A 10,665-nucleotide genomic window follows, 5' to 3' on the forward strand; every position below is an offset into this window, starting at 1 on the left:
AAGATCATGAGGATGCTTACAAACACCTTGACGAAGTCAATGACATTGCTGAATACTTCGACATCCTGAATGTCCTACGCACTACAATTTTACTTAGAATGCTACTTGTCACATTCAAGGGAGCTGCAAAAGATTGGTTGAAAGCACTTCCACCCAGTACAATTACTACATGGGCACAGATGCATGAGAAATTTCTAGAACACTTTTGCTCACCTTCCAAAGTTGTTAAACTGAAGAAAGCAATAGCTAATTTCGAGCAACAACCGGGGGAGTCACTCTACGAGGCATGGGAGCGCTATAAGGGATTGATAAGAAATTGTCTCCAAAATGATTTAAATAAGCAAGAAGAAGTATCAATCTTTTATGATGGGGTTAATGTCATGGAAAGACAATTCCTTGATTCTCAAGGACCGCTAACCAAGAAAAATATAGCGGAAATCAAGGAACTAATTGAAGAGTTTTCCAAGCATTCGTGTGAGTATCAGAATCCTAGACATGATGGAGCAAAAGGAACCGGGGGAGGCAATTCTGAAGATATGGTTGCTGTTCTAGCTATGCTAAACACTATGGACCGGAGGATGACGAAAATGGACCAATCCATATATGCTTTGAGAGTTGGTTGTGAAAGATGCAATGGTCCCCATCTAACCAAAGATTGCCATTTGGATGAGCACGGGAACAAAAAGGCTCAAGTTTGTTACTCAAGCAGAGACAAATATGAGGAAGATTGGAGGAAGCCAAAGAAAGAGCGATTTCCATACGATGAATACAAGAGAAAAAAGAAGAAAAGTATAGGTAACTTGATTGAGGCCTCTATAAAAAAGAGCAACCACCTGAAAAGATGGTCGATTTGGAGTCCTTACTTACAAGATTCATGGAGGCTTCGGAGAAAAGACATAATGAAACTGATGCAGTGATAAGAGACCATCAAATGCTTATGAGAGACCAACAAGCTTTGTTGAGGAATCATCAAGCATCAATCTCCAACATCGAAGCTCAACTTGGCCAATTAACAACTTTGGTTAATGAAAGACTTTCTCCAAAGATTCCCGAAAAAAAGCCTCAACCGTAAGTTCTGGTAATTGAAACTTAAGAAGATACCATCTCCGAGTTCTTAGAAGCTCTAGAAGTTGAGCCACATCAGCCCAGACCAAACCCAAAGAAGTTAAAAGTCAAGGAAAATAAGATTGTTGAATTACTGAGACCACAACGTGGATATTCAATCTCCACGAAATGGAGACAGTCTGATTAGAAACTTTTTGATAATACGCAAGCTTTTCGTCCTCCCTTACCATTTCCATCTCAGGAAAGAATTCATCCACTGGAGCAGAAACATCTGAAGTTCATGGAGCAAGTAAAGGGTATTCTAATAAATACTCCTTTTATCGACTCATTATCCAAAGTTCCATAATATGCTAAGTTTTTGAAACAATTACTCGATACCCGCCAACAATTGGAGAAGAATGCCAAGGTGACCCTTAGTGAGAAGAGTTCAAAAGTGATAATGGGTGAGCTACCAAAGAAAATGGGAGATCTTGGATGTGACATCCCCTAATTTCTCGGCTAGAAAAGACCGATTTAATTTATGCTTTTTAAAATAAAATCAGAGAAATCTTTTTAAAAGATGTTGCGGAATTGGTCCCCAAACAACATATGATAAAAGTTTAACAAAATCCTTCATTAAGAAGGTATATATTTTCCATATATATCAAAACCTCGGGATGTCATGTTCCGATACAGATCAAAAGCATAAACAAGACATTATAAGCCTTTCAACAGTTATTTACAACTACTGGCCTATAATCCAAAAATCTCTCATCGTCCTCCGACTATGCTCGGGGTCCACTTCCTGTAACATAAAAAGCTGAGTGGGTCAGGCTTGGGAGCCTGGTGAGCATATAGGGTTTTCAACCCACAATAATAATAAACTTACTAAGTTCATCAATCAACAATAACCCTGATTACCCATTCCCGTTATCCTTACTTTATGTCCCTAAACACTTATTACAAGGGACCTAGCCTAAAGAATATCATCGGGATGGACACTACTGCTAAGGGGTTTCCCCAGCCATACATGTCCTAAAGGCAACCATGAGGGGGATGGAGTACAGCGAATGAACACTCTCAGTTCATTAACACCTACAGGTTGCGGACCTGCTAATGTTTCCCACTAGACTGTCTAGAAAGTCCGTGGTCGTCATCTAAACTCCGCTAGATGACTGGATCTCAAAACACATTGAGGCCTCTCCTCAATTTTATTTTATCACACATCACTATCTACCCATGTTCTACCCAAGATATTTGTAGATAAAGATACTTATAAAGTTTAAAACTTGTATAAAACGTCAACTCAACAGTCACCTCAAATAAACAATTAATATATTTACACATAGCACGTATTATAAGGTAAGTACTTCATATCTATGTGTAAAGTGAAAGTGACTATACACTCACATGATTTGGTGATAATCGGGCAACAATTCGTTTCCTAAAACAATCGTTTCTAATAAAACCGAGCGTTTTATTGAGAAGCCGGGCTTTGTAAAAGTCAGTCTTCGAAACCGAAAAGATAAATTTTCCGGGCTTCTCGGGCACTTCGTGGCGTATTCCGGAGTTTACAATCGATACCGGGGCTTCGCGGGATGTTAAGATGAAAGAAATATGGGTTTATGGGCTAAAATTGACAATTTTCCAAAGTATACTCGGGAGGTCTCGCACTCTTCTATTTATAGGGGCGAGGCTTCTGATCGGATAGTCAGGAGGGAAGACACGTGTCGCAGATCCGAAGCTCGCAGAGGATGTGGCTCGTACATGGCTCACACATGGTCTGCGCATGCGAGGGCTCGCTGGCAGTCTGTGATTGGACCGAGGCGTGTGTCTGATGCGCAGGTGGTCAACATGTGTGAAGGTCTCAGTGGCACTCACTGATTAGACCGCAGAGTCGTATCACACATGCGAGGCTCGGATGATGAGTCAGAAGCGAGGCGTCGGAAGATCATTGAACCGCACCCTCGGTCCAATCAGCAAGCGACACGCGGGTCGGATCATGTGGGTTGCATGCGAGGATCACGTGGCTACTGTTCATGCGATGTGACTCATCAATTTTGGACACGTGGCACTTTTTCAGCGAGGGTGACGTGGCAACTCGTGACTATGCGAATTTTCTCGATTTTCGCGCCAAAACTTCTAAAATCCATAACTTTCGCACACGAGCTCCGTTTTTGACGTTCTTTATATGCACGCGTAGCTAAAATTATGCTCTACAACTTCCATTTAGACTTCGTCGGCTAATTTTGACTTTAATTTTTATATTATTATTTTTAACAGACGGAGACAGGAAATCCGTTAAAAATTCATAACTTCTTCATCCGACGTCCGTTTTCGTTAGACTTTTTACCGTTGTGCTCTTAATGACGAGACCTTCAATTCTCGTTTAGTTTGTGTTGGCTAAAAATCGCTCGATCTAAAATTCGAGTTTTTAGCTGTCTACTGCTAAGCTGAAACTTCGAAAAATCAGAACTTCCTCATACGAAGTCAGATTTGGGCGTTCTTTTTATCGAACTTCTCGGTTTAATGAATACTATGAATTTCGTTTAGATCACTAAGGATAAAAAGTAGTTTATCGAAAACTCACTTTTTACGACATTCAGCACCGTGTCGGTTTTGTCGCGAAACTTCGACAGGTCATAACTTCTTCGTTATAACTCAGATTTTGGTATTCTTTATATCCCCGAAATCCTTGTTTCGACCACTACAACTTTATGTAAAGATATCGGGATTATCTCACACTTTAATTTTGATGCTCATTTTTATTCTTAATTAATTAAGCCCTAATAATGCTATTCTTAATTAATTAAGCCCTAATAATTAAGCATAAAACACATAATTCACATAATATTTACATAATTCCTTTTCATTTCTTCAAAATGAGTTACAAAGGTTAACCTAGACTATCAAGTCAATATAAATGCCTAGGCTAGAAACACGAGTGTTACAATTCTCTCCCCCTTAGGATGATTCCGTCCCCGGAATCATATATCACCAAACAAATGCGGGTAGCGACTCATCATGTCACTTTCCGTTTCCCAAGTGACATTTGGTCAATTCGTATGTTTCCAGCGCGCAAACACTAAATCGACCATCTTGCGTCGTAACTTCATAGTCTTACGGTCAACGATTGCCTCAGGTTCTTCAATCAACCTCTTGTTTTCATCCAACCTTAACTCAGAAATCGGAATTATGTCGGGCACATCTCCCGTGAACTTTCTCAAGTAACACACATGAAAGGTGTTATGAATACCCTCCAGTTCTTCTGGTAACTCTATCTTGTAAGCTTGATTCCCGATCCTCTGAAGAACTTTAAATGGTCCAATAAACCTTGGACGCAACTTCCCTCTTTTACCAAATCTTATAAGTCCCTTCCACGGCAAGACTTTAAGTAAAACTGAATCTCCAACATTGAAGGATATCGGTTGTCTTTTCTTGTCAGCATAACTCTTTTGTCGATCTTGAGCAGCTAACATCCTTTCCCTTATCACTTTCAACTTTTCAGCAGTCTCATGGACTATTTCAGGTCCTATGAACTGCTTTTCTCCAGCTTCCAGCCAACATGATGGCGTTCGACATTTTTCCCCATACAAGGCATGATAAGGTGCCATCCTAATGCTTGAGTGGAAACTATTATTATAGGAGAATTCTACTAAAGGTAAGTGTTCATCCCAGTTACCTTGAAATTCTAGGGTACATGCTCTCAGCATATCCTCCAACGTTTGAATCGTTCATTCGCTCTGACCATCGGTTTACAGATGGTAAGTTGTATTCAAACACAACTTGGTACCCAATTCCTCTTATAGACTCCTCCAAAACCTTGAGGTAAAACGGCTGTCACGATCGGATACAATCGTTAGCGGAACACCTTGAAGCCTCACAATTTCCTTCACGTAAGAATTTGCAAGTTTATCCATAGACCATTTCTCTTTGGCTGCTATGAAATGCACACTCTTAGTGAAGCGATCAACGACCATCCAAATCATGTCGTGACCGTTCCTTGTTCTGGGCAGTTTAGTCACAAAATCCATGGTGATGTCTTCCCATTTACCCCTGGGTACTGGTAAAGGTTCTAAACTCCCATACGGTTTCTGATGTTGTGCCTTAACCCTAGCACAAGTTACACACTCGGCCACATACCTAGCAACATCAAGCTTCATCGTCGACCACTAGTAATAGGGTTTTAGGTCCCTATATATTTTCATATTGCCGGGATGAATCGAGTACATGGTCTTGTGAGCTTCTTCCATCAGAAGAGCTCTTACTCATCCCGTCTTAGGTACAAAGAATCCTATCTTTGAATACCTTCAATCCCTGACCGTTTATATCAAACACCAACGTTTTACTCAAACATTCCTCCTTCCGGTCATTTTTCTCTAAAGCTTCCTCTTGAGCTTTCTTTATACTTTCCACAATTGTAGAGACAACTTCAATTCTCAACGCTCTTGGCCTTTTCTTTTCGAGGTTCACCTTCCGACTGAGAGCATCAACATCAACATTTGCTTTACCAGGGTGGTAAAGTATCTCACAGTTGTAGTCCTTGAGTAACTCTAGCCAGCGTCGTTGCCTCATGTTTAATTCCTTCTGATTAATGAGATGTTGAAGACTCTTATGATTAGTGAAAAGTTTATACTTTGTGCCATAAAGATAATGCCTCCATATCTTTAGGGTGAATACTACCGCTGCCAACTCCAAATCGTGAGTGGGGTAGTTCTTTTCATGTTCCTTCAATTGCCTTGATGCATACGCTATCACTTTATCCCTTTGGGTCAGAACACAACCTAACCCAACTCCAGATGCATCGCTATAAACTGTGAAGTCATCAACTCCTTCAGGCAACGAAAGAATCGGTGCATCACATAATCTCTTCTTCAACTTCTCAAAGGCTTCCTTATGCTTCTCATTCCAAGCATAGACAGCTCCTTTGTGGGTCAAAGCTGTCAATGGAGTCGCGATCGAAGAAAAGCGTTGGATAATTCAGTGATAATATCCAGCTAATCCTAAAAAGCTTTAGATCTCCATAGGAATTTCAATTGTAACCTTCGAGTTACAAAATAAATCCTTATTGAGGACTCCTTCTTTCTCTTGGAATAAGTACTTTCCTTCATTTATTATAACAGACCGGTGGGTCATGTTCTAATGATCTCTCATTGTATATTGCACTACTTAGACTTAGTTCTCCTTGGTACCATTTTCGGAACAAACTACACCTTCCTTCATGTTCTAATGTGATACAATCACAGTTCAACATGTATCATTCCTAAATATCAACTTCTTTAACAATGAGTGTGATGCTTCTGTTGATCACTTTAATCATCTTTCACCTCAATCTTCTGGCTTAAGTCAAATGCTACATCGAACTTGGTTCTCTGAACCATGTAACATACCCATCTTAGTCGGACTCGATTCAATATGACCTCTAAGGTCGGAATAACAATCATATTCTTAGTCATTATCGAAACGATGGTAACAACAGACTAGAACAAGACGGAATCAGATACTAGCTCCTTGGTAACCTTGTGACTTTCCCTGGTCCAAGTACGAGTCCTGTGCTTCTGATAGTATAGGCCTCTACTACCATTCGCACCTACTCATACTAGTCCCAAGTATTGTCTCGCAGTTCTCCAAATCGTCATACAAGAATTTCACATAGTCATTCAATTCATCATATGATAAAACCAGGGTTTATATTATTTCCTTGAAACGATTACACAATGGTTCAAGTTTACCCTATACTATGCCTCTAATAGGCCTAACAACTTGTTACTATTCACATTACTACTTTATAACTTGATCATCTTCTTTTGCAGCCTCAAGTGTCATCTGAAAGGCTCTCACCTTCGGCTTTGGTGGTAGATTGGGCTTTGCAGCATCCTTCCTCTCCGGACACTCTTTAAAAACATGCCCTTCTTCATGGCACTCAAAACATACCCTCTTGTCGGATGGACACACGTTGACATAATGCCCAGTCTTTCCACATTTGAAGCAAGTCACCTCCTCACTACATTTCCCCAAGTGCTTTTTCTTGCACTTCTCACACCACTTCACTTCACCTCCTCCTCCACCAAACTTCTTAAACTTAGAAAATTTGCTTCTCTTGCTGGAACCTGAAGTTCCTTCAAATTTTCTCTTTTCACCAACTTCCGCCCTCTCCAAACCCTTCTCTTTGATTTGAACCTCAACATTCTTAGCAGCCCAGATGGCGGCTTTCAAAGTGGTTGCTTGCTTAACCATCGGACCAAAGTCCGCTGGTAATCCGAGGGCGAACTTGTTGATCTTAGAGAGTTCAGTTGGAACTATGTAAGGAACAAGCTTCATCTTTTCAGTAAAACTAGCAGCGTATTCAGTAACACTCATCTTTCCCTTCTTTAAATTCTGGAACTCATTATTAATTTCCAGAAGATCCTACTCAGAGTAGTATTGCAGTTTTAGTTGTAGTACAAAGTCTTCCCAAGACATCTTACTAGCTTCTCCCTTGGGCATTGAATTAGCTAGTAACTTCCACCAGCTCAACACACCAGACTTTAATAGAGGAATTGCAAGTGCGGTCTTTTGTTTGTTGCTGCACTCGCAACTTTCAAACATCGTCTCCATTTCGAAGATCAAATTCATGACTTCCACCGGTGTCGGACTCCTAGATAGACATGACGGCTTAAATGCCATGAAATCTTTGTATTTGCACCTGCGTCCATCAACTCCTCCATCCTGGTTGTTTTGTCTAACTATCGATGGGTTGGCTTGACCAAGAGTCCCACTGTAGTTCCCTCCCACTGATTGCCCTTCATTCAATACGGGCTGTTCAACAGGCATCGTAGTCTCTTCCCTATGTTGTTGTAGTAATCGCCTTGTCTCCTCCATTTGGCGATCTAACATCATCTGGATCATTGCTTGTACCCCATCCATCGTCATTGGCTCAGGTGCAGCTCCTACAACAGGTACTTGCTCAACTACTTGAGGTTGAGGCTGTTGATCCCTGTTTCCCTTTGCATTTGCAACTCCACTACGAGTTCTTGACATTACAATCTATATACCGTATAAGGTGAATTTAGGTCTTTATCCTTGTTAGACATATTAATTCCCTTATCACTCCAAAACATTTACATGTTAGTTCTAATCTCGTAATCGTACGGTTAGAATCCTACACACATAAGGTTTCAAGATTCGGTCGGCAACAGACCATAGATCCGAACAAATAATGGCATATATGGCAAACATATAACATTTAGCACATAAGGGCATTTTAGGCATCTTCCCTAAAATAAACTAGTGCTCGTGTCTAAAATATGGTAGACACTCATCTCACAATCATCACTTAGCATTCGAAGTTTAAGTCTAGAAATCCTACAATTTTCTTAGTTCACTTAAACTAATGCTCTGATACCAACTGTGACATCCCCTAATTTCTCGGCCAGAAAAGACCGATTTAATTTATGCTTTTTAAAATAAAATCAGAGAAATCTTTTTAAAAGATGTTGCGGAATTGGTCCCCAAACAACATATGATAAAAGTTTATCAAAATCCTTCATTAAGAAGGTATATATTTTCCACATATATCAAAACCTCAGGATGTCATGTTCCGATACAGATCAAAAGCATAAACAAGACATTATAAGCCTTTCAACAATTATTTACAACTACTGGCCTATAATCCAAAAATCTCTCGTCGTCCTCCGACTATGCTCGGGTTCCACTTCCTGTAACATAAAAAGCTGAGTGGGTCAGGCTTGGGAGCCTGGTGAGCATATAGGGTTTTCGGCCCACAATAATAATAAACTTACTAAGTTCATCAATCAACAATAACCTTGATTACCCGTTCCCGTTATCCTTACTTTATGTCCCTAAACACTTATCACAAGAGACCTAGCCTAAAGAATATCATCAGGATGGACACTACTGCTAAGGGGTTTCCCCAGCCATACATGTCCTAAAGGCAACCATAAGGGGGATGGAGTACAGCGAATGAACACTCTCAGTTCATTAACACCTACAGGTTGCGGACCTGCTAATGTTTCCCACTGGACTGTCTAGAAATTCCGTGGTCGTCATCCAAACTCCGCTAGATGACTGGATCTCAAAACATATCGAGGCCTCTCCTCAATTTTATTTTATCACACATCACTATCTACCCATGTTCTACCCAAGATATTTGTATATAAAAATACTTATACAGTTTAAAACTTGTATAAAACGTCAACTCAACAGTCACCTCAAATAAACAATTAATATATTTACACATAGCACGTATTATAAGGTAAATACTTCATATCTATGTGTAAAATGAAAGTGACTATACACTCACATGATTTGGTGATAATCGGGCATCAATTCGTTTCCTAAAACGATCGTTTCTAATAAAACCGGGAGTTTTATTGAGAAACCGGGCTTTGTAAAAGTTGGGCTTCGAAACCGAAAAGATAAATTTTCCGGGATTCTTGGGCACTTCGTGGCGTATTCCGGGGTTTACAATCGATACCGGGGCTTCGCGGGATGTTAAGATGAAAGAAATATGGGTTTAGGGGTTAAAATTGACAATTTTCCAAAGTATACCCAGGAGGTCTCGCACCCTTCTATTTATAGGGGCGAGGCTTCTGATCGGATGGTCAGGAGGGAAGACACGCGTCGCAGATCCGAAGCTCGCAGGGGAGGTGGCTCGCACATGGTCTGCGCATGCGAGGGCTCGCTGGCAGTTTGTGATTGGACCGAGGCTTGTGTCCGATGTGCAGGTGGTCAGCATGTGCGAAGGTCTCGGTGGCACTCGCTGATTGGACCGCAGAGTCGTATCACACATGCGAGGCTCGGATGATGAGTCAAAAGCGAGGTGTCAGAAGATCATTGGACCACAGCCTCGGTCCAATCAGTAAGCGACACGCAGTTCGGATCACGTGGCTACTGTTCATGCGAGCTGACTCATCAATTTTGGACACGTGGCACTTTTTCAGCGAGGGTGACGTGGCAACTCGTGACTATGCGAATTTTCTCGATTTTCGCGGCAAAACTTCTAAAATCCATAACTTTCGCATACGAGCTCCGTTTTTGATGTTCTTTATGTGAACGCATAGCTAAAATTACGCCCTACAACTTCAATTTAGACTTCGTCGGCTAATTTTGACTTTAATTTTTATATTATTATTTTTAACAGACCGGGACAGAAAATCCGTTAAAAATTCATAACTTCTTCATCCGACGTCCGTTTTCGTCAGACTTTTTACCGTTGTGCTCCTAATGACGAGACCTTCAATTCTCGTTTAGGTTGTGTCGGCTAAAAATCGCTCGATCTAAAATTTGAGTTTTTAGCTGTCTACTTCTAAGCTGAAACTTCGAAAAATCATAACTTCCTCATACGAAGTCAGATTTGGGCGTTCTTTTTATCGAACTTATCGGTTTAACGAATACTACGACTTTCGTTTAGATCACTAAGGCTAAAAAGTAGTTTATCGAAAACTCACTTCTTACGACATTCAGCACCGTGTCGGTTTTGTCGCGAAACTTCGACAGGTCATAACTTCTTCGTTATAACTCGGATTTTGGTATTCTTTATATCCCCGAAATCCTTGTTTCGACCACTACAACTTTATGTAAAGATATCAGGATTATCTTACACTTTAATTTTGACGCTTA

The 10,665-nt window shown here is 40.6% G+C and overlaps 1 non-coding gene across 1 annotated transcript; it reads right to left on the reverse strand.

Moving 5' to 3' along the window:
• Window positions 1-227: 227 nt before the first annotated feature.
• Window positions 228-334, reverse strand: LOC145060878 (small nucleolar RNA R71). Its single transcript, XR_013687060.1, has one exon. It is a non-coding gene; the product is annotated as a small nucleolar RNA R71 (small nucleolar RNA).
• Window positions 335-10,665: the final 10,331 nt, after the last annotated feature.

Source organism: Lactuca serriola, chromosome 6, assembly GCF_051521515.1.
Source record: "Lactuca serriola cultivar US96UC23 chromosome 6, Lser_US96UC23_V15, whole genome shotgun sequence".
Classification (NCBI taxonomy): Eukaryota; Viridiplantae; Streptophyta; class Magnoliopsida; order Asterales; family Asteraceae; genus Lactuca; species Lactuca serriola.